This window comes from Passer montanus, unplaced genomic scaffold, assembly GCF_014805655.1.
Source record: "Passer montanus isolate IOZ18808 unplaced genomic scaffold, ASM1480565v1 scaffold80, whole genome shotgun sequence".
In the NCBI taxonomy this organism is placed as follows: Eukaryota; Metazoa; Chordata; class Aves; order Passeriformes; family Passeridae; genus Passer; species Passer montanus.
In genome coordinates this window covers 1143350-1168748 of record NW_024373257.1, presented here as the reverse complement: position 1 = coordinate 1168748, position 25399 = coordinate 1143350, and the positions used below count along the sequence as shown (strand labels likewise).

General features: G+C 39.0%; 1 protein-coding gene across 5 annotated transcripts in view; it reads right to left on the bottom strand.

Annotated features, from left to right (window-relative positions):
• Positions 1-25399, bottom strand: part of ZPLD1 (zona pellucida like domain containing 1) — a 100809-nt gene that overhangs the window by 33516 nt on the left and 41894 nt on the right. The window contains exon 3 of one of the 5 annotated variants that reach the window (XM_039732770.1): positions 24016-24136. The exons of the other annotated variants lie outside the window; for them this stretch is intronic. The gene's annotated coding sequence lies outside the window, so the exon portion shown is untranslated. The remainder of the gene's footprint in view (positions 1-24015; positions 24137-25399) is intronic. 5 annotated transcript variants of the gene reach the window in all.

Below are 25399 nucleotides of genomic sequence, written 5' to 3'. Positions count from 1 at the left end.
AAACACAAACAAGAAAATCTTTCTGACAAAATAACCTGTCAAATTTTGGCATATTTTTGGGACATATATCTATGTATAGGCTTATATTTGAGAGTATTCTGATGGATTTCCTCCCAAGACATCATCATCCACATTCAGTTCTTCTGAGAGTGAAATTTTGGAAGCCTCCAAACAGGCCCCCACTCCTTCCGGTTGCTTTGTGTTTCTTATAGTTGTATTCATCTGCATTTAAACCCCACACACACACTTACTTTTCCAGGCATTTCTCAGTATTAAGTCCACACTGAGCCCCTTGATATAAGCAATTCACATTACTACCCAAGTTTATTTTCTAAAAGATCAGATTTAAGTCAAACCCCAGCTAAACTGGATTAACAACTTATATAATTCTTACTGTACCAAATCAATGTGTGCTGTAACCACAAGGAAAAAAAATAAGTTGAAAAATCAATACTGCATGAGAGATTCCTCCCTAGCTGTAATCAAATATACTCACACAAACATATGGCTTAAAAATTGTCATGGCTGTTTACATTATCGGCATCTAGAGAAAGCACACACCAGTTTTAACTGAATAGTATTCAAGCTCAAAACCATCTAGTTCACTTTCTATCTTGCCAAAGCAATTGTAATTTAAATGTCTCCAATGCAAACTATTAGCAGCACATGGAGCACAAGTGAGAAAAATGATCATGAAAGTATACCTGCCTTGAAACATCAGAGAACCCAAATCCAGTTTAGGCAATGTTTTACCAAAGGCAAAAACATGACCTGAACAGATTGTGAATAACCCCGGCATCAGTTTCATTTGGGTACAGACCACAAAACTGGGGTAGACAAATCCCTGTTAGTTTTACTAGCATAAAGCAATATACATCACAAGACCAGCATATTTCAGTATTAGCAGAGATAAATGTGAATTAGAAATGGCTGTGGTTACAAATTGGGAATTGGAATAAAAAATACACATAAGACTCCTTCAGCTTCTCTGGATTTATGCAAACCTGCCTACTTATTGTTAACAAATACATACTCCCTGTGCTTTAGAACAGCATTAAAACCAGCTCATTTCTTCATTGAAAATTCCTTTTTATTTCACAACTCCGCTTTTTAGTTTTAGATTTTTAAACCCCTACTGGCAGAACCTACATCTGAACTACATCTACACCATAGATTACCTCAGCTCACCTGTGGCTGTTTTGAAAAAGAGTTTTTGTGTTGACAATTACAGACTTGACAGCTCAGTGTGAAAATGAATCTGGAATTCAACTTCCTTTTGGATTATACCGAAAATTTTTATTTTGTTCCAAATCTTAAAAAAATCCAAAAAAATCACCACATTACCATTTGCTATCTTATCTCCAGTCATAGAGAGTTACAGTTTTCACACAGAAGACACAAGTTTGTTTTTAAGGCTACAATTTCCAAATATGCACACTCTGTAGCATTAGATGAATTCTAAACACTACACACTTGCATGTATCACCTGAGGTACCCTCCTTTATGAACACATTTCCACCTCCCAGCCAAACCTACAGTCTTTATTCCTGTCCTAGATTATTCTTAATTTTTCAGTAGTTGAAGCATTTTTTTCTTCTGCAGAGGCCCCCTCAGCCCTCAGAAGAGAAAGAAAGGGTGTATTTGACCTGAAAGGAATATTCACCTGGTCCTCTTGCTTTACAGCATAGCCTTTTTCCTTGTCTCCCTCTGCCATTAGCTTCTTCAACTAAATGCAGATGTCACCAGCCTTTCTTTAGCAAAGGGAAATAAGTGTCCCATTAAGTACTTAGAGGAGTGGACAGATTCTCCCATTCAGCTGGTTCCCTACACACTTGCTGGTGCTGAACAGCAAATCTTCTATTTCTGAGAAAGGGCTATCACAGAGAGGTCATTTTCCTCTAAGTGGTTTCCTTATTTCATCTGTTCTCAAGTTTAGTGTTAAGTTGCTGAAAGATTACCTCATTCATATGATTGCAAGCCTGTTCGCCTCCAGAGTGTAGCATGAATGAGGCAATAATTATTTGTTGGAAAAATACAGGTAGTTTAGCTTGCATTGCAAAGAAATATGCCTGAAGTTGTCATTATTCCAGGGACAAATCCTGAGACCTTTATTTCCTTTTCAGAGAGTCAGGCCCTGCTCACAATGGTGAAAAATTACATGCAGATACTCCCAGCTTCTGCTCCAGCTCAGTGAGAGCCCAAAGTGAACTGGGCAAAGGGGCTGCCTGACCAAGCACTGCTGCAGACCATGTATGCACCCACAGCATGGGGCTTCTCCAAGAAGGAAAGCAATCACCAAGTAAGGTAGGATGAGAGTTTAATGTACTTTAATACACCAGTGAAGTTCCCCAAGCCAAATGGTTCCCCGTGCCTCCTTTGGCGTAAGTGGGTTTTTCAGCTTTAGAGACCAGTTTACCTTACACCAGAAGGTTCTTTTGGGAGTTTCTTATCTTTGGAGGCAGGGGGGATTTAGGTTACTTATTTTCAAGAAAATAAAAAAAAGCAAGTGCAATGTTAGTGAAATAAATGCAGAGTTTCCCATGTTTAGTTAATTCATGGACAGATTTCTAAGACCATTTTAGATAATATTTTTCCCAGCCATATACAGTCACTGTTGTAGTTACTAGGATAATGTTCTATAATTAAATGCAAGATTAAAACTTCAAAACATTAAGACCATTAAAATGTCAGGAAACTCTAATAAAGGAGTAAAAAAGAGTGACAGAGATCAGAAAAATTTTTCCACAGAAGAGCCTTGACCCATTCCTCCTAGGTTGCACCTGCTCTCAGAATACAAAAGCAGCAAACTGCCCCTAGGAAGAAAAAAGCTTACTACACAACTCCTATGAACTGCATTTAAGATGCATGTTCATTATTTTGCAGAAGGAACGTTCAGCAGGATCAATATGCCATCAAGATAAAAGAAGAGTATAAATTGTCCTGAGAGTTGGTCGGAATTTTCTTTACTGTCAGCCAGGGAATTAAAAACAGGGCAGGAGGCATATTAAAATTGTGCTTTTATAAGCCTAATCACTAGGCTGGAAAATGAGTTTCACATAGAGATAATGAGCTCCCAAATCATAATTTGCCAAGGGTGCATCGATTTTCACTCATCTTCAGATCATTTACGAGCACCCAGCACAAGAACACCTTTCTGCCCCAGGCTCCCTCCAAGAAGGGACTGTGCCAGAACAGCTCTCCTTGTGCAAGGAGGAGTTCCCAGCTTAGTGTTTGCATCAGCTAAAAAAGGACGTGACTTTGGATCCACTCAAGATGGATATTTCATGGTCATTATCAAAGCTGAGAATTAAAGCATTCTTGTGCCCTGTTGAACAAATATTTCCTTCCCCTCTTGAGCATCTCCACAGATATGGCAAAGAGCTAATCATAATAAGCTGATGATAAAATCAGCTGTGCTGCCATCACTGTGGTTTTACCAGGACTGTGTTCTCATCCCACTCCATCCCCAGAGGATTGGCATTTACCCGGTGCACAGGAGAACAGCCTGAATAGCCCTCCTTCAGCTCCACCTTGGGGACCACTCCATTCGGTCAAAGGACAAAACTTACACCTGAGTTAGCAGCAACAGGGTTTTTCCCCACCAGCTCATACTGAAACGGTTAAATGAAGACTCTAATGTCAACCACAGCAAATGAGAAAATAATCTAGTTCAGCATACGTTCTAGATCAGTGCCTACAGCACTGTCCTAAGAAACAAAGATGAAATAACACTCTCAGACTAGAGAGGAATTAAACCTAAGTCTTCTACACCTTAGTCAAGCAGACAGATCTCTGAATTAACAGAGAGGAGCTACTGCAGAGGCAGCTTTCTATCACAGGCACCAAACTTTTTTACAAATAGCATCACAAGAGGGATAACAGAAGTTAAAAACATGGTCTTTTCATTCAAGCTGACATTTGATTTCTTCTCTTATGGCAACACACAAAACCCACATACATATCTACATTCTTGCTACCAGGAGTCGGGCTTGTTTCCCTCTCCCACCCATGCATCACCAATCCATAAATGGCCTATGCTAAAAGCACTCACTGGATTTTTTTCAGGAGAAAGGTTGGAATCAGTCTTGTCATCTGACTCCTCTACACATTACGTTCTTTTAATTCCTCTATAATTTGTATTTAGACTTATATGTACAAAATTCAATGTTAACTCCTCTCTCTTGTTTCACCCTCTAGTGCTTTCATTTTATTTGATTGCACCCTGCACTTGTCAGCAATTTAGACTGACTGGGTATTAATTGTCTATTACATCACCTCTTTATTGTGTAGCAGGCACAATTTTCTCTTGTAAAGAGTTATCTTCATCCCAGGACCTGGCTGGATTCCAAGGGAGCTATTTGTTTGTCAGGGCAAAATTCAATAAAAAAATGTTGTTTATCTTCAAGAGCTATTTATCTTCTGCTAGAGAGTAGAGTAATTAAAAAATGGTATAGTTTGGGGAAAGGGAATAGGTTGCTGAGTTGTTGTTTTCTGTTTAAATTTGGTGTTGTACTCCAAAATTCACTAGTACTTCAAAATCATTTTTTCTCTAGCAAAAGGCACAAAATTATAAGGGGGAGGAGTGCTTCAATTTTTGGACATATCCTTTCTTTTTTCCATTCTGTCACATCTCTGAACAAGTTAGACATTCCCTAAGTTGTTCATTTCAGTGGAGAATGAGGATTATGTCCCTTACCTTAGCAGTCAGTCAAAATAGATCAGATATTTCTTTGAGTGGTGGGATTGAAGGAACCTGTTACTCTCTCTCTTTAATTGTTTGAACATGTATTTTTAATTGCAGAGTTTATCTCCCAAGGCAAGAAACAATGTACCCCACATTCTTCAATGAGAGAACTCGAAGCTGATGCTTCCTTCCTTTGCTCACTAGCTGAACATGCCCATCACCAGACCTTAGCAGATCCATCTGAATTGGTAAAACTAATTCCCACTTTGAACTGCCCTTGTCTGCAATACTCTGAGATTCTTTACTCTGCAGGTGACTGAGCACTGGAACAGGTTGCCCAGAGAGGTTGTGGAGTCCCCCTCACTGGAGATATTCCAGACCTGTCTGAATACAACCCTGTGCCACATGCTCTGGGATGACCCTGCTGGAGCAGGGAGGTTGGACCAGATGGACCCATTGTGGCCCTTTCCAACCTACCAATCCTGTGATCTCATCCCATCTTTGCTGTTGTACAAGGGCCTGCAAGACAACTTCTCAGAAGTGAAAATTAAAACATACTGGCGGTTCAGCATCACACATCTTAATTTTCATCTTCCTCCATGCCAAACAAGCACAAAGAGCTACAAAGTTTAAGCTCTAAATTTCATACATATTTTCTAGAGAAAACATAGAATAAATGAATGCTTGCAAATCTTCATTAGTCTGTACATTATGGAAAGATACTGTAGGCTAAATATCAGAATTGCCTATTAAATACCATAGCAACAGATCAAAGTAGATTTTAGTACATTAAACAAAAACACTGCAAAAAAAAAATTGTTATTAAATATATTTTAAAAGAATCCATAAAGTCAAAAGTTGAGAAAAATATATTTTCTCAAGAATTACAGCTTCACTTGTTCTATTTCTTTCCTTACTATCAAGTTCACTGAATTATTTATTCATTCTAGTGCTTTAATAAAGAGAACCACTCAGAAGTAATTTGATTTAAAAGTACTGTTACTGCTAAATGCAGCAGTAACAGACCACAGGAATTTGCAGCTCACAGTTACGTGTGGCAGCACAAAAAGCTTGCTGTACTGAAGACACACTGCATAGCTACAGCCAAGAAAGACATTTTGGGGTGTAAAAGGATATTTTTGTCTTTCTATGATAAAGAAATTGTTGTGCTCAGCCCCAGGACCCACACTAACCACACCAAACATGGTTTGAAATTTTATCATGCAAGATGAGACAGTGTTTAACTTCAGCATGTTTCAAACATGCAGCTCTACCCATGGGAGCCAGGCTACAGCAGCAGGGGACCCCAAGCATTTTTAAAAAACTGTCCATTAATCAGGTGAATACCCAGCACATTTACATGGACAAAACACACTGTGTTGTGCCCACACAACCTGCACAAGTGTTGTCAGGTTTTTGGACTCTGAGCAGCAATGGCTGAAACGACACAGGGGTAGGCACAGACTCTCACTTTTGTTACCAGCTACACAAGGAAAACAATTCTTACCAAAACATGGCTTTTTAGGCAAAGCAATGTTCAACAGATGTTTTATTTCTTTTTCTGTGTATTCTTACACTGTGGCTAGAGAGTCTCTTGTACTTTATTGTTTGCAAAGGTACTTATTCTTTTCCTCTACACTTTTTTTGAGCAGAGAAAACAAAATCAGATTAAAGGGATCAAAACATTAGCATGTTGGTTGTTGAAAATATCACAAGTAAAATGTTAAATAAATCATTAAAACAGCATCAGAGTTTGGGTTTAGAGGTTTTTTTAATTTGATGCATCTGAAATATTTTTTTCAGAAACTGAATTCCACAGAACATTTGGAACTTCATTTCCATTTCAAATCGGGGTGCTGGAGAAATAAAGAGATCATTTTTCTAAAATAAGTGTAGGGAAGTTCTCCTGTGAAATGGAGAAATCCATTTCTCAGCCAGTTGGCTCTGTCAGATCTCTTTCTGAAATCAAGCCACTAAGAAATACAAAAACCTTTAAGTAACATAAAAAGGAATACATTGAACACTTCAGCTAAACTGGAACGCAGACAGTTTTAAAATTAGAACAGAGAAAAGATCATATGAATAACAATGGGTGACAAAACAGAGAAGAAGCAAGAACTTTAGCAATGCTATTCCTGAATAAAATACAAATCACAGCTTCAAGAGCATCCTTGTAGCAATGAAGAGCTGCAGACCTATGATTAACTTAAAAGAAAACTAGAAAGCCCATATCAGATTGCAGAGTTGCAGAAAATGAAAATCAGACTTTAAAAATCTGCCCAACACATACACACAAACTCTACTTATGTAAAAAATCTTTTTATACATAAAAAAATTATTTTCCCTCAGCAGGACACGTGTACAATCTCTGAGACAATCACATAGGAGACAGAGAGTCACGTTCGTGATGTAAGCTCATGGCAACATTTTCAGTAGTAAAATATGGAATTCAAGTAAATGAGATGAAAACTCTTACTAAAATTATCTACAGCTGTAATCACTAATGATTGTAACAATCTTTGAACAGATGCATCAGGACATGATCTTATATCTGTTTTAAAGCTGTATATCCACAGACCACAGCTATACTTGTAGCTTATAGCTTAAGCTAGCACATGGGAAGGGAGATCATAAACAAAGCCTACTGTTTTTACACTTCTTCTATACAGTCCACATCATTTTCAGCTTTACTTCCAAACAAAAGTAACTACTATTGCTTTTTATTATTCTATGCAAGAAGCTGCTCTCTTAAGATGAAAGCCTGCTACTTGCAAGACAAATATATTTGGGAAAACAATTCTGCTTTGGAGAGTTTACTGTCTAGTTTAATTCCAAACATTATAAGTGGGAATAAAAATAACACATGGAAAGAACATACAACATAATGCACTAGTTTAAAAAAGCCCACGCTACAATTCATTTTTCTTAAATAAATAACATTTTTCATTCTCTTTCAGCTTTGTATTTCTATTTTCTTTCAGCTAAAACTCTGGATAAAGCACTCTCTATAAAATCCATGAACGATTATAAACTCTTCCTACTGTAATAATCCTACTCTTGTGCCAGAGACTGCATAAACACCTAGATGACAGCATCTGTCCCAAAAGCTTAGTAATTATATTTGCAGTCCACGAGAACAGGTGGCTTACAGACAGGACATCCAGTAAAGCCATGAGACCCCACGCAGCCACATGAGGAGCTGTGGTCCTTGGGCTCTTGTCTTGGAGCAGCAGGGAAAACAGGCCAGATAAATCCTATCCTGAGCCATAAACCCAGCCCCTGCTCCCAGCCTTTCCATGCTCTTTCCTGTCACATTGAAGCATCTTTTCTGGGAATGGAAGAGAAATGGTTTAGACCATGAGCAGTCCAGCCAAGATGTGTTCAGGCGAGCCTTAACAGGGAGGGGAACAGGTATATTTATAAATATTTACTAGGATTTCTTACCTAGTTTGAGAGGAAGCAAAATAATGAAGATAATCTTCCAAGTTTTAAGCAGGACACATCAGTGATTATAGGGAAAAGGCAACTATATCAGTACTGCACAAAGAAGGATCTGTAACATCTAAAGCTACAAAGGATCTTGCAAAGAGCACAGACCCAAATCAGTGCAGAAGAAGGCAGCAATGAGTGAACAAAGAACAGGCAGCACAGACAGCTAAAACTGCACTTTCACAACCTAGAGGAGTACAAGCAGAGCATAAATACAATCAGCAAGCCACCAGACAATAAGGTAGAGGCAGGCCCAATCTCTGGAACAAGACACAGAGTGTAATGACAAGAGCGGCCTCATCTGCTTGCACAACGAGATAAAACTTAGATTTCACAGAAGGGAACTGCAGTACTTAGACACTGCCTAGAGATAATCACATTAACACAGATCAATTCACTGGGTGTGCATACCAATATTTGAAAGTAATTACTTCCAGACTTCACTTACTTCTATTTATACTCACATTGTTTCTATCCACACTCTAAACTGTAGCATTTCATTACTTTATTTCAAAAATCTACATTAATAGTACCAGGCAAGGGCTCTCAGCTTGTAAATAACTCAAATGCTCATACTGGGCTAAAATAAGTTCCATAAAACTATAATTTTAAAAATATTATGAACTATGAGCAAGAGAAGAACACAAATGACTGTCAGCATAAATACTTGGGCCAAATTTATAATCCATATCTTTGCAAGGACAGATGACCTTGTGGGCAGGTTCTTCTACAGTAGAGATGCTTGTTCTAGGGATATGAAACGTCACGCAATTAATGATGTGAACAGAGTTAGATTTTAATAAGTTTCATCTGAGTTCATTTATTGACTTAAGTTAGCATGATAAATTTATGAAGTATGGGAGCTAAAATATACCTATAGGAGTAACAATTACGTCACACAATTTTCCCATGCCCTTAAGAAAAAAGTTATCAGCCAACCTACCACTTCAAACCACTTAAGTTTTCTATCTAAATATTTGTATTAGGAAAAATATGGGCAGAGACTTAGCTGAGACTTCAGTCTATTTTTATGCATGTGCATTCTTAATATACTAGTAAATAGTTGATGAAGTAGATTTAGTGGCTCTACTAAATTACGATGTCTTATATTTACATGTTTATTTCATTACCTGTATCTTTAAGTTATTTATCTGGGAGAAAAATTACCTCAGTTTAAATCCAGACTGAGGCCTTTTAAACACTTAAGTAGGAGCACAGTAAGATGGAAGTGCCTATGTGTCTTGTGTAGGTCAGGACAAAAGGATAAATCCTTGGGAGCAAGCATAGAGGGTGAAAAAAAAGTATGTAATCTACAAGCAGCACTGGTACAGAGGAGCTAGCAACACAATCCAGTACTCTGAAAAGAGGGAAGCAGGAAGGTAATGTGGTATAGGCAGTTAAACAAGATTGTGACTACTTTCCTCAAATTCACCTTTCCCAAGACTTTCCATATTTAGCATATTAGCTTTGGTCGCTGCCACAAGAATCTCCCTTCTTCCACATGAGAACAAAACACAAAGGAATCCACAAACTCTGAAGAACATCCTGATGGGAATCAAGTTGAGTTGTTCACAGAACTCACATGCTTTGTATGTTTACCTGACACACAAAAGATTGTACCACTGATCTCCATCAATTTAGGTTCCCATTTTACTGCAACATATTAATGTAGCCATTCTTCTCTTCTCCACTCAGGAGACTTCACTGAAAGGTGAGATGTTGTGTTAATGTGGGTAACACGAATAAAACTTGTAAAAATCCTCCCCAATTTTAAAACTGTCATAGAAAAAGAAAAAATAAAAAGAAGTTTTCACCAGTCCTGATTGGAATCAAGTTGAGTTGTTCACAGAACTCACGTGGTTTGTATATTTTCCTGATACACAAAAGATTGTACCACTGATCTCCATCAATTTAGGTTCCCATTTTACTGCAACATATTAATGTAGCCATTCTTCTCTTCTCCACTCAGGAGACTTCACTGAAAGGTGAGATGTTGTGTTAATGTGGGTAACATGAATAAAACTTGTAAAAAACCTCCCTAATTTTAAAATTGTCATAGAAAAGAAAAAAATAAAAAGAAGTTTCCACCAGTCCTGATTTTTCAGGATCATAATTTCTCCATGCTTTCATACAGCACAACAAATCCAAGCCATTCCTAGCCTTGCTCCAGCACCTCTGAAACAGTCCTGCGGCATGATGACCCCAAGACAAACCACTGTTTCCACTGCCTCTAAAGCCAAGCTCTTGCTTGGTGGCTGCCACCTTCTCCCCTCCCTTCACAAAGGAAAGCATTGCACATGTTTCATGTTGTTTTACATGTAGGACTGTTCTAGCTGGACTGGCTGGTACCCACATTCACTATATTTCATTTAACATTTCACTAAAAATATTTCATACCACCAGCACATTTCAGGTTTGTAAAGAAGCATTCTGTAGTTGAAAACCCAGTTTTTTCAAGTGCTGCATGTCTGTCAAAAGAAATGGCATATGTACCATGTTTTAGACCCCACTGTGCAGAAAGCCACAGTTATTATGCTACTAAAGGTCTTGGGCCATCATGGCATTGTTTCATTATGCTCTGCAAGCAAGATATCAAGGAGACATTTTCTGTCACAAGCTACCAGAAATACTAACATTATTTCTCCTGTAAAACTAACACCTTAGATAAAAAAAACAGGCAAATCAAATGCTGGTTTCCAGGACCTGATTCCTCAGGAAAGCAATGACAAAGACCCACAGTATGTTTGGGCACCTGAGTCACACAGTGTCAGGCAGCAGCAAAGGGCAGGGCAAGGCAGCCAGCAGCCCTGGTGGCCCTCAGCACCAGATCCCAGGGTCTGGGGACAAGAGGCAGACCTGGTCATGGGATTCATCAGTGCCCCTGGACAAAACAAAAAAGGAATTAGATCCAAGGCCCTTCTGGAAGCCCCAGGCAGGATCACACAGAGCTTTCTCCCAGACCCTGCTGTGAGCCAGGCAGTGATGCCACCATACTCACCCAGCCAAACACAGGTGGGGCTGGGCTGTCACAGGTGGAACAGGGTGATTTTCCACCCATCAGCCAGAGATCTGGACCTTCCTTTTCAGTAACATCCAAGGAAAGGAGCCTGGTTTCCTGCTGCCTTTCACTGCAGCTGCTACCCATGTCTCCCTGAAAGGCAGCAGGCCTCACATGGCCATGAGGCATGGCTGGCTGCTCATGCATGGGAGACGCAGGAGCCCATCATCCCATGGACTGAGCATAGCACAGCTGCTGGCCTGCTCCCAAATTTAAGATTCTTATTTCTTTCATCAAGCAAATACAAAAAGATGTACCTCTGAGACTGTGGATAATGTTTAGTTTTATCCATCATCCAAAAGTCCATTTTAGGAATGAGCTACTCTTAATTTATTTTGATTTCTTAAGTCAAATTACTGAATAATCAGAAATATTCTTACTTGCCTTATATATACCAGAGGGATATAAACACACCAATGTCATGGCATCCTTGTTATGCTGACTAATTACTCCAGTTAGCAGCCTCCAGATGAATACTCTGCTCCATCTTCCATTTATTTTCAGCTGCAAAGTACCTGTGCCAGGGCCCTGGAAATGCTCTCACAGGAACCAATTAAACAGGGATATTGTACCATGTCAAGTGTTCTTGCTGAGAAGTCTCTTTGCTGGAGTTGTCACTAAACACCTCCAGGAAAAACAAACACCAATGAAGCAAAGGCACAGTAGAGGAAAAACGCCACCAGCAAAAATATCTCACATGAAAACTGGTATTGTTCCAAGCCCTGCAAAGTACCAAAGTGTAGAACCATCTACATCTAATGGCAGGCAGAAAAATGACCAGCATCACATTTTATAAATGCCAAAACCAAAATTCTGAGTCCTCTGTATCATGCTGCATAGAATGAATTCTGTTACTCGTATCTCCACCACAATCAGAAACATTTGTATGTTTCCCCTCTAGGCTGCAATTCAGACTCAGAACAGCATAAACTTGACTTCTAACTTCAAATCTGCATTGAGTACCAGAGGAACTCCAGTAATATTCTGTGTTGTACAATGGAACACCTCTCCTGCTCTATTTAAGGTTCTAACTCCTCCTTGAAAAGTTGTTGTGTTTCTTTTATTTCGTTTTGTGATCTTAGTGCTGGCAGAAAAATATTAAATGGTAGTCAGAGTTTTAGATCATTAGCCAAAAGCAGGTTTGATATATGCAATTCCTTTAGGAATTTATTCACCTTATATAAGTGGCACAAGTACAGAATCAAATGTCCTTACTTTCATATAATCTTTCACAGTCAGCTTTCAGAACAACAGTGTCCTTAAATTGCTATCCCAAACAATACAATATTCATCAAATACTCCAATGATCAATATCAAATTTGTAATTAGATGAACACTAACAAACACACAATGCTTAGTCATACATTATTAGTGGAGTAAGGCACGCAACTCTTAGTCATACCTCATTAGTGGTTAATTATGTCTATGGTTTAAGTTCCAAATCAGCAGAGAAGCTGAGTATGTCCGAAGACACAAATGGTAGAACACAACGTATTTGATCAGAGGAAATCTCTCTATTTTGATGGGACTGAACATGACACTCTCCCCACCTCAAAAACCAAAATAAATAAAATCAGTTGGCAACAATTAAGATGGAGACAGGAGCTATTTATTTCAGACAAAAGTTATTCTAACAAAGCTCAGACTTCAGTAATAAGTGTGAGTTCTGTATGGAACAGCTTTCCTTTGTGAAAGGAAGAGGCTTAAGCAGAAATGTCTCCCTACAGTTTTCGCTTCTGACACTACAATCTGAGAATTGTGCCTAATTCAGAAGCATTACAGGAAAATTTATTGTACAGCCTTATTTAAATTTACTCTGCAAACCACAGCATATTTTTAACAGCTGACAAAGTTGATCATAAAACTGATTGGTCTTTACAGCAATAGAACATTGTCTGCTGGATCTAGCAGCACTCACTTATTCCAGATCTTTTTCAGGCACCACCTATCAAGTGCTTCAGCTCTATGAAAGAGGTAAGAGTTCAGACACACACAAAAAAAGGGGAATAATTACAAAATTAAACCAAAATTCATGTCCTTAGAGACAAAAAGGACAAGATGAAAAAACCTGATTCAAAAAATTGTACTTCATTATGAAATACCAAGATATTTGAGGATCAGATAAGTTAAATATATTATGAGCAAATATGCTGAAATTTGATACACTTTATCTAGAAGTAGAATTGGGAAAATTAACTAGAAAAATCTTACTGCATTTGTGTTTGTTTAAATTCCATTAACTTCTAGGAACAACTGTGCTCTCAAACAGGCAGAATACATGAAAAGAACAAACATTCAAAATGCAAAGAAAAGCCCTGCCAAGCCTCAAAATTAATTCTGTAAACCCAAAAGCAGTTGTCAAAACATGCCTAATTTACAATGCTATACTATTTTTCCATTTGTGAAACTGTACTTGAAAGACTTCCATATGATAGAAATACAGCAATTTGCACTATTAGCCCCATAAGAGAGGCTAATTCAATTTTCTTAAATCAGGATCTTCCATTGGAGTTGCATACACAATACCACATGTGCAGTGAACAGCAACAACTCCAGACAGAATTCTGACAGTTGCATTAACTAGAAAGGTACTTTATGGGTTATTTAAATTTAAATTTCTTGGATAAAAATCACCACATTTTCAAGCAGCTATTTTGAAGGCCGGGTTCTTCATATTCAGGTTCCTTTCACAATACAATCTATTGAAAAAAACCTAAACAGTGGTCAGTAAAGAGCATGTATTTCTTTACACGCAAATATATGGTTGACAATAGCCAAACGCATAAACTGAATAGATGTATATAACTATACAATGTACACATCAAGTACAAGCTTATATGAATAAATTTACATGTGTTTCTTATGCATGGCAGCCACTGCCTACACACCCTTGTCATTTCATAAGAGTATTTGCTTTCTGTTATTTCAAAGAATAAGACAGCATAGAATATCCAGAGAAGCACCAGCCCGCCAGTATCAGCTGACATAGGACTTCAAATACCAGGGAAAATCCATTCAAGTAATGAAATAAGCACAGAAACATACCCCCAAGTATTAAACTTCTGCTGAGTAGCAGAGGAATGTGGTTCAGTAGCCTGATAGTCCTTTAAACCCCACATCACTGGGCTGGAGATTCCTCCTCATCTCTTACTCTCCACACTTATTTCACAGCCTTAACACTCTTTTAATGTAGTTGTTTGTTGGTTCTGTGAAAACAAGCATGTATGCATTCAGCTGCACTGAGCAGAAGATTCATACTCCAGGTGAGAGACAACTTGAAATTCTATTTCCACTCCATAATTACAGCACACATAAATGGAACAAAACATGAAGCAACTCTCCACTCCGCACAAGACATGGCAGTCCTATATCATCAAAATGTATTCAAGGAAACAGAGCATTAAATGGACTGAAGTACATTTCCATTTGTCAATATGTTTACAATGCATTCTCAACAGGAGGGCCCATCATGCTCCTCTAGCAGCCCTCTTATTTTGATTGCTATTATTATTGTCATTATTACAATATGTTTTTCCCAGCCTGGGCAAACAGCACAAGCACTGATTGATGAGACAGCCTTGCCCAAGCAGAGAAATGATAGCTGTGCCACATGCCAGCAAGAAATGACACAGACTTTGTGTAACCTGAAGTGTCTATAGCCATTACTATTTGCCACAAGGTGTGAAGGTTGTACTATAGTCTTGGCACCTCTGGGGTCTTTCCCCCATTTTTCCTTAGGAGTAAAACAAAAATCCACAATACTGTTCACCTGCAAGATAGGCAGAGAAAGGTGTTTATGTCACGCCTCATGTAAGTATCCAGTGTTTCATTATTTATAAGCTGTATTTCCCCTCCAACAGTCAGAGCAGGAGGGGAAGGACAGCTTCCTTCCCCTCCTTTTTCCTGCTCCTAAACACAGAAGACAAAGCCAACATTTGCAAGGTCTTTCCCAAGGCTTTTCAAGATGCTTGCAAAGAGAGGACACTATTTCCTTCCACAAGGAAAGGAGGAAGAACACATTACCTCCTGTGTAAGTAGCTTTTCACAGCTCTCATGCTTTGAAAGACCACTCAAGACCACTCATGCTGGTCTCATGCAATTCAGTATAAGTTGAGTGCCAGCCAAAGCAGGTGATTGTTTCCATGGGAAGATCCTAGCTCCAGAGATCCAGAGCTGGGAAGGTAACTACTGAGTTCAGGCAGGCACTCAGAACCTGATTTGTCAGGGCTAAGACCCACAGACAGCGTTTCTTTTTTTCCCATTAGCTAATGGGGATTGGGCCAGATGCATATCTTCAACCCACAGAGGGACCAGGCAAAAGCCCTGCCAAGAAGTTTACAAGATGGGCCCCTTTGCAAGCTCTCACATGGAAAAAAAAGCAAATAAGTGAGAAACACTATCTCTAATAGGGACCCTGCAAGGCAAACCCCCAATCATGTTTTCTCTCCACTGCTTATTTTCAAGCTGTATTCATGCTTCCCACTTGGCTTGGACATGATGGTCAAGTTTTGACCTGAAGCACATTCCTCAAGTCCATTGATTTCATCAAACAAATGGAAAATAAATATCTGCTTTCATGCCTATCAATAGGGGCTTATACAAGCAACATTTCAAATCAAAACTAGACAAATTCAAGTTACAGAATGTTTGCTATATACTCATTCCCTATTAAAATTATTGCTCCATAAACCCTAGTAACAAGGTGAAACAAGTATGCCATTAAATGTAATAATCAACCACTTAGAATTTGAAAAGATCCAGCATATCATTGGTCCCATTCATTCCCTGAAACAGTGGTGATGATTGTACACTATTTTTTGTTTATTTATTTCAACATCTCCCATGATTAACCTCCATATATTTAGGCAGCCCCAGTATCTGCACACAAGAAAAACTCATTAATCACTAATTTCATTCTGCCTACGGAAAACACCAGTCTCCCCTAGCAAGCTAAATATTGATGCCCATGCCCATCATTTGGCTACTTTTGGCTACAGAAAGCAGTACTTTAGAATTTCACGATGCTTCATTTGGTATTAACCTCCATATATTTAGACAGCCCCACTATCTGCACACAAGAAAAACTCATTCTGCCTACAGAAAACACCAGTCTCCCCTAGCAAGCTAAATATTGATGCCCATCATTTGGCTACTTCTGGCTACAGAAAGCAGTACTTTAGAAATTCAAGATGCTTCATTTGGTTTGATTATGTATATATATTTGTTGTTGTTGTTGTTTGGTTGGTTTGGGTTTGTTGAGTATAGAGCTGAAAATCTGCAAGATTCAACTTTTAAAATCTGAGTATTAATCAGGTGTGTGGAAGGTGTTATGTTGCAAACTATGGAAATGGAAGAAGATCAGAGAGAAATGAATGCTGGCCAGGGGGCCTTCATTTATTTCTTTGTGTTAGGATCTAGGCTTCACATGATATTCATGGCTCTCATTCCTATGAAAGCAAATAAAATGTGAAGAAGAGGAGAATTCCCTTCACAAATGAGTGCTACTCAAACCAACATACGATAAAGGACTGTGGCAAGTTTTCACTGACTTCCTTTAAGTGAGCTTAGAGAGGCCCAGATAAAAGCCAAGGTATTAAATAGGTGACAGCATGTTAGGGCATAAGTTTTCCACTGGGAATCAGAATGAACCCCAAACAGCCATGGAAGTTGTACAGTGACATTTTAGCCATGTCACTGTATAGCAAGAAAGTCAAAACTAGGAACTTGCAAATAGCTGATATTCAGCTCTAAAACTCCAGTTTTAGTAACTCCAGTAAAGCTGAAAAATATTTAGAAATAGCACCATCTTAATTCTGAAGCAATCTGAGAAAAGACGGCAGTAAGTGAGCAGCAAGACATGAGTTACTTCAATATTCCTAATCTTTTTATCTTTTTTTATATAACAGAGGACACCAACTTTTCCTTAGTTATAAACATCATTCTGTTTGGAAAGCAAAAAAGAAGAGCAAGAATAGTTTCAAAGATCATTTTGCTTTGAAATATCACACAGAACAAGTCTTGGACTAATACAGTGAAATATTTGGACAGCAATCTGTCATTTTCCTGTGACCAGTGAGGCACCTACTGCTGTGTCAAACTGCTGTCATGTAACCTGTGCAACCACAAAGAGGGGTCACAGCACAGTGTAGTCCAGCTTCTTCCACAGCTGCAAGGACACCTAAAGACAACTGGATTTTGGTACTAAGGAACTGGCAAGGCAGGAAAAGGCAGGACTTTTCTCCTCAACTCCCTCCCACCTCCTGCAGCCTTCTGTCACTCCTACACACATGCATCACACACTCTCCAGTCCTTTACATTGCCCATTCTCATTTAGGCACCTCTGCATCAGCTGGAGCCCACAGGAGCACTGCTGAAGTATCCATCTTTGTCAGTGTTGTGACAAAAATAGCACTGGACAACAGAACACAACTGCACCCTACTGTTAGACTGGCAATTGGCATTAAAAGTATTCTTGTTCCTGTGCTTATGATCCCGTAATAGCATTTATGTGACTGACAGTGCTGGAAACAATATGAAAGCACAGAGCAGCACATTCACTGGAGAAACTGGATAAGATCAATACTATTTGTATTTCCTTTGCAGTACATGATCTGCTACCTATGGCACTCCATACACTTGGCACAAAAAAGGTAACTAAGATAAAGATGTATACCTAGAAACCCTGCATTATTGATTAGGAACATTCATTTAACAACTCTTTCTTTGGGGTTGTCAAAACTGATGACCTAAAGTAAAGTGCTCACTTCTGAGGCAGTATGTATTGATAAAAGCATAAACCAATAATGCTATTTATATTTCTGTTTTCTCTACAGTGTTATTTAATGACCCATGGTAGTTCTTAAAAAGGTTATTTTAATTATTCAAATCTTATTCCTTTAAGAAGAAATGTCCTTTGTTGGCAGCTCTTCTAACTTGGAAAGGTGGAGAAGGAAGATAAACAGGGAAAAAAGACAGAAATAGACCCAGTCCATTTGTGTAAGTCCATGGGAAAAATCTATGTCAGTAGGTTTATGTACTTATGATTAAGTATACCATTACATTGCCTATATGGAGAGTAATTTTGCATATGGAAAATTCCAGGCAGTCAGGACAGTTCTTAAACAACTTTAATCAACCAGTGATCAGAACTAGAAAAGCGCATCTAAATCCTGTACCTCTATGATACATGGAAAAGTTCTTTGGGCAACTTGTGCCAGTGCCACATGACCATCAGATTAAAGAACTTCTTCCTAAATGTCTTCTCTTTCAGTTTAAAACCATTTCCCCTTGTCCTCTCACTATATGCACATGTAAAAAGTTGCTGTCCCTCTTTTTTATAAAGCCTCCTGTAGTTACTGGAAGGCCACAATGATACCTCCTTGAAATCACCTGTTCTCCAGATTGAGCAATCCCAACTCTGTCTCTCTTCACAGGAGAGGTTCCCCACCCCTCTGATCATCAGCACTCCTCTGGGCTCACTCCAATCTTTCTTGTGCTGAGGACCCCAGAGCTGGCTGCAGTTCTCCAGGTGAGGTTCTCACAATGACAGAGGGGAGCATCACCTTCCTACACCTGCTGGCCAGACTGCCTTTGATACTGTCCAGGATGTGGTTCACTTTCTAGGTTGTGAGCACACAGTGTTGGCTCATGTTCAGAATTTTATCCATTAAAAGACCCTAGTCCTTCTCTACAGGGCTGCTCCCGATTCCCCTACCAGTCTGGGCTCATGTCTGAGATTGCCCCAACCCAGATGCAGCACCTGGCTCTTGGTCTTGTTGAACATCACAAGGCTTTTGTGGGCCCTCTCCTCAGGTTTGTCCAGCTCTGCCTGGAAGGCACCCCTACCACCCCTGAAGCAACAAGAGGCAATAAGGAACATAGAAAATAAAATTGAAGGGGTAGTCTAAGTATAATAAGAAGTCTGTTTCACCTATTTGGTTAAAAACCCCACAAGCCTGGTATTTTTGATCTCAAAAGAAACCAAATAGCAAGACACATCCCAATCACCACATTTAATCTCAAACAAATATGCTTTGTTGCCTCAGCCAGTGGCTAATTGCCAATTTGTTTCATGAACAAAACCTGACATAGAAAACAGAACCCAGCTATTAAGTATAGAGGGCTACAAAAGAATGCAAGTAGCTTTAAGCTTAAGGCAGAACTGCTCAGCCAGCAAGCATCAATGTGCAAAGCAAAATCCCACCTTCTCTATCTCCTCTTTTGAATCTAACTTTTTTGCAGTAGGTTATCTCCCTCAAGGGAAAATGTATTCCAAACATTTAAGTGCTCTTACAAAATGCCAGCACTGATCTCTGTGCTTGAATAATATCCCAAATGGACAGTCATTGGTAACACGATAACAAAATCAGTGTTTCAGTCAAAAGAGAAGAGTCTTTCTGCTCCTCTGTTCTTCTCTTTTTGTGCATTGATATAAAGATCAGAGTCACCAGCATGAATAAGATTTAGAATTCTGATGAAAACAATAAGAGATACTAAACACTCTCTGGCCCTCCCAAATTTGTATTCAACCTCTCCCTTTGTTAAAGCTGTAATCACACTCCCATTGGTATTCACAGGATTTATGCAAACAAGGTCTCTTCTGTCAAAAATCATAGCAATTTAATGCAGTCACAGCCTGTTGGGTTGTGTAGATTACTGGCACCAAAGACACAACTTAGAATTCTGATGTGTGTCAGCTCTCTATAATACAGGTCCGATGGTCTTAGTAGACTCCTCAGCCATTCCAACATAAGATATTGCATCTAGATGCAACAGAACCAAGGGAAAGTAACAGAAGGTGACTTAAACCCAAAGTCATAAGGAAATTTAACAATTAAGCTAAAACTCCTCCTGTTGCTTAATTGAATGGATAGTATTTGTTGAATATCTGAATTTTGCTCTCTGTGCTTATGGATGCTTTTATCCATTGCTTAAGGATGGACCCAAAAAAATAAAAGCCTGCTGTCTTTACATCTGTGCAGGTGTTGTTTTACCTATTAGGCATCCACCTTACACACCAGACACCCAAAGGAGGAAAAGGAGTCCATGACCAAGGTCCTAGACACAAGACTTAACTCATTAAATCCAGCTTTTTAAAAATCAACACTTAATGCTACAGTGGCTTTCTGCCTGACATTCTCACATGTAATACCAGCTTCTCCACCACTCAGGTCCATATCCTACCTCCTGTGAGCAAGCTGTGCACTTCATTTCAGTGGGCACAATTTAATCCCTTGAAGTGACATGGACACAGTTTAGCCATGTCCTGCCCCCATCACATTATTAACTATAAACAAATCTGGCCATGTTAGAGAAATTCTACCTGCACTTGCACAGGGGATCATATCTGTGCTCACTGTCACCTTCTCAAGAACAAAGAATGGATTTCTCTTCCCGGCTTAGCACTTTTTTCTAAAATCAGTTTGATGTTCTGAGACAAAAGGGGGGGAGGGAGAGTTGATTAAAGCCTTGATGAAATGCAGGCAATAGAGTGGAGTACATGCAGTGCTCTGTCACCTCCACCCGCTTTCTCCTCAGGAACCAATGGCCATTACATCATCAGGGCAATCACTCATTGGCTGCATTCTGGATACATTTTCTGACCAAAAATACACATCAGATAAAAAAATATGCCATTCTCAAAGCAGGTTTTCATTTAGGCAGCATATTACCAAATACCTCAAAGACATGATAACTTCAGCAATTTCCTGAGTAAAATAACAGTAAGTTAAGATCTGTGTGAATGCTATATACAGAACTTTAATACATACATATATCTATATATTTGTTAAAGTCTCAAAATAGACAGAAGACTTCCTTTGACCACATTTTTTGATCCACTTTCCAACATGTTTATGCTACTGAGTCACACTAGCAGATACGGTTGAAAAAAAAAAGAATTTAAGGATTTAATTAAAATTTAAATTCTTAAATTAAGAATTTAAGTCTTAATTAAGAATTTAAGAATTTATTTGCAAAAAGCAAGTGTTACACTTAAGCAGATCTTGGTGCCAAGATGACTGTACTGCTCATGTATTTTCCAAAGGAGAAAAACAAGATTCTATTTGCAGGATGAATCCCTAATTGTGTATTATTTACTCAACTGCAGTACATTAATAGCTGGTTACAAATACAGGACATTGAGGTATATATAGCACATTGCCTTAGTACAGAGAGCTCATTCTGCCAAGTGAATTAGGGCCAAATACTTGACTTAGTAAGTATTATTCAAATCTAAAGGGACCAGAAGTAAATCAGGTTCTATTCCTTACTTCATTCCAGTCCTTATCTCTTCTCCTCAAACACATGACATGCATAATCCAAGCACAGCATTCTGCGAAAATGAGCCTCATTATGTACAAAATGAGCCACATTAGAGAAATCCACATAAGTGGATAAATAAAAGGTGATGCTCATCCTTTTTTCATGTTGACTTACAGCTCCTTAGAGCAAAATTCTCATCTGTGGTCTGTATCCACAGGCTGCGTATTACTGGTCTCCTCACTGGCTGCTCAATGCACTGATGTGATCTAAATAAATCAACCAGTAAAACACACAATATAACAGCTGGTGTCTGTCAAGAGATGTTATTGGGCCTAACAGTATAGAAACACCTTCTTCAAAGACAAATAAAAAGTTTAGCTGGTTCTCCCTATTAAGTGCCTTTTCTAGAATTATAAAACATGAATCAAATCCTGCAAACTTGCATTCCCTTCACAAGTGTTGAGAGAAGGCTCTACCTAACAAGTGCCCTCATCACACTGTATTTATATTGCCTTCATAGGACCCTGAAACTTCAATATTCATCTACTTGGCCTCAGTTTAGCTGCAGAAGTTCCAGCTGCTTTTTAACGTTCAGTCTAATTAGGGAGACAAAAGAAGTTTCCTTAGAAGTGTAAGTTAGCTTCAGTGGTGAATAAGATGTTAAAGAGTAGGTGATGGACTCTCTAAAACAGCTTCTCTGATCTCCCAGTACTCCTTTCAAGATCTTAGCTGGTGTGCCCCACTATTAACCTCCCTCCACACTGAGAATTAGCTATTTATTCTCAGCCTTTGTTCCTTCTCTCAAAGGGCCCCTTCCTCTCACATTTTGCCCAAGCCATCTTCTATGAATGTGCATAACAAAAGCCTTTTGAAAGTCAAAATAAATTATATCCACTGGTTGGGATACAGAGAAGCCCCTATTCTGACCATTTACAGCACACTTTGAAAAAACGTGATCCTGATCCAACGTTGTTTTTACTCAGTCTTATGAGTTGACAGTGGTGTTAGGAGCATATCCCAAATGACCTCTAGAGCCTCAAATCTTTCTCTCTAGCACAAGCAAATAGTAACACCACTTGTCTTTGTGGTGTTCCAGCAAAGTAGTTTTATATGGCTTCAATCTTTAGCACAGAGCATTCCAGCAATTTATCTTATAATTGAGAAGAGTTCCACCTGTCCCAGGATCTCTGTCAAAGAGGTAGAACCAGGGAAAAAAACCCAAAAAACATAATTGGAAACCCATTTAACTTTATACCTCCTTAAAATATGTGTAAATGTAGGAATCAAAAAATAATTTAAAAACCTTCTTACGAAAAAATCTAAAAATTGAAATCAGCAAATTGTGAACAAACCCAACAAAGTAATCATGTGCAATACGATCTTTGGTAAAATTGACAATCTCCACAAAGAAAACAGCAAACTACCTGAACTGCAACCCCTTCCACATCCATAGGGTGTTCAGCAAACCCAGACTGAACTTTATTGACTGCAAAACAAATGTAACAGTTAACTAATTCAGTGCCTAAGGACAAAATCTCATTCCCACTCCCACACATCACAAAATGTCACAACATTTGGCTGCCTCCTATCAAACAAAAGCAAAATACCATGACTTCTCTCAGGGCAGGATTAAAGGACAGTGTCAGTGCTTCATTAGAAAGCTGGCAAATGTCTTCTTGTTTTGCTCAAAGTCACCCTGCCAAAGTAGCACGGTGGTAAGAGGATGAATGGAAAAAATGGGCATGAGAGAAGAAATACATTCAATCTGCCTATCTGTGTCTGCAAAATAATTATTAAATAATTGTGACATTCTAATGGAAACAAAGTACTTTGCCATCTTTCTACTCCATTAGAAACTACTTCAGTGATCATTACAATGAAACCAAGGAAAAATGCAAGGATACCTGAAAAAAACCTTAATTTAATCAAAAAAAAAAAAAAAAAAGAAAATACATGAAACCACAGAACCTATTTTAATGGCTCAGTATTTGGCATGAGTCTGAGCAGTACATCACACCTGAAAATGGAAACTGCATCAAAACTTAACTTCTTTAGCACTGTCTCAGAGACTTTGTTTTGGTTTGAACTAGGTGGGGATGGTGGGTTTGAGTCTACCAGGACTTCTCACTATTGTACATAAATCTTCTCCAGAGGCTCCACCCAAGCACTTCTGGGGTATAGTCTGTCAGTTTTGATGAGACAGGAGGCCACAGAATGGGAACTGTTCGACCAGATCTGAGGGCAGTCAGACTCCCTACATCATGACAGAGTGTTACAGTAAAGCAGCGCCGTGGAACATTGCATTCAGGCTTGGTAATCAAATAAAACTGTCATTCAAGACTTACTATACTCCTGTGCATAGTTATCCATTATCTGCAACAAAACCTCAACCTACTAAATTACTTGATATTTTCAGTATTATGCTGTTGTTTATTACAGAGCAATATGAAGGAATGAAGAAAGAGTAATTTTCTACTAATACTGAACAAGGAACATTATTAGATTAAGGACAGAACATTACCCTTGCAGCTTTTCTCTCAGCTTTGTGCCATTGCAGAACATGCAGTTATATACTTCTCCCTGATGCCTCCTGCCACAGATTTAGAGAACCGAGGCAAAACACTTCCATCACTCTTCTAACACTGGGGAAGAGGCAGAGAAGGAAATATGTTAATTCTGGTAACATACCAGAAAATTACATTGGTATCATATTCCTTCCATCTGCAGAAAACAAAAGGCTAGTTGATTCCCACCACACACCTATAAGATGAGACAGACAGAAATGCCCAGTAATAAAAGGGGGTTTACAAAAAAAGAAAGAAAGATGAAAATTGATACACATGTAATAGCAGTACCTGGGTAATGGACAGGAGGGAAATCATATTTCAGACAAGGCCCCAGAAATCCCTTTTCAGTGTTTCAAAGACAATGCATAAGTTGGGGGGTGGGGGACACACAAGAGCCTGGAGTCTCTGCTATTATTCCTCCAGTTCCCATCTTATATGAGCAGAAGGCCCAGGGCAGGAGTTTAGTTACCAGCCTTTGCCCACAGGTTGCTCATCTGGTTGTTCATCAGTCTGTCACAGCTATTTAGTGCTTGCAAGAGCCAAGTGCAGAGGCACACAGAGAACAGACAGCAGTGCACAGGCATTGCAGAAGGAGCTTTGCAGGCAGTCTTGTCTCCTTGACCTCCTGCAGTTACACCAAGAGGGCAACAAGTCATGATACACGATTCTCTGGTCCCCCCAGCTTAACCCTCTGAGGCAAGTGGGAACAAAATAAAAGAGGGGCAGAGAAGCCCAACCAGATCCATTTTCCCAAGTGGAAATCAACAAGGTCATCTCAAACCCTGACAAACTGCATTCTACTCTCCTCTGGGAGCTCTGTCCATATGTTTATGATGAGGAAACAGCTCTGCATGCAGCTGCCAGTTATTTTCATTTAGCCCCAGCATTTGGCAATGCCCACATGTGAGAGACTGCAAACAATCTTTTTACTGAGTTTCCATGTGTTTACAGGGTCATTATTCAGAAGCTTTCTGATCAGACAGCATTGGAAGTTACCTCATTTGCCAACTGTATTTGGACTGCTCAGTACCTGTGAAGAACAGATACATGGTATAATCAAAACTCCATGGAAATACGGATTATTTTTCAACTTTAACTGAGCTTTTTTGACTTCTGGCCACTTTTATGGATTGAACAACGAGAGAGTTCTTCAGTGAAAATCTTCTCCAACCTCCGAGTCCTAATGAAGACTTCTTATTCCAAGATCTTGGATCAGGAACAGATAGGCATACCCAGGTGAATGTTGCCTCAGGATGAGAACAAATTTACACTGCTTTTCTCACTGTGAAGGGCACAGGAGGAAGCCACAAATACAAGCTAGCAAGGGCAGAAGTCTGA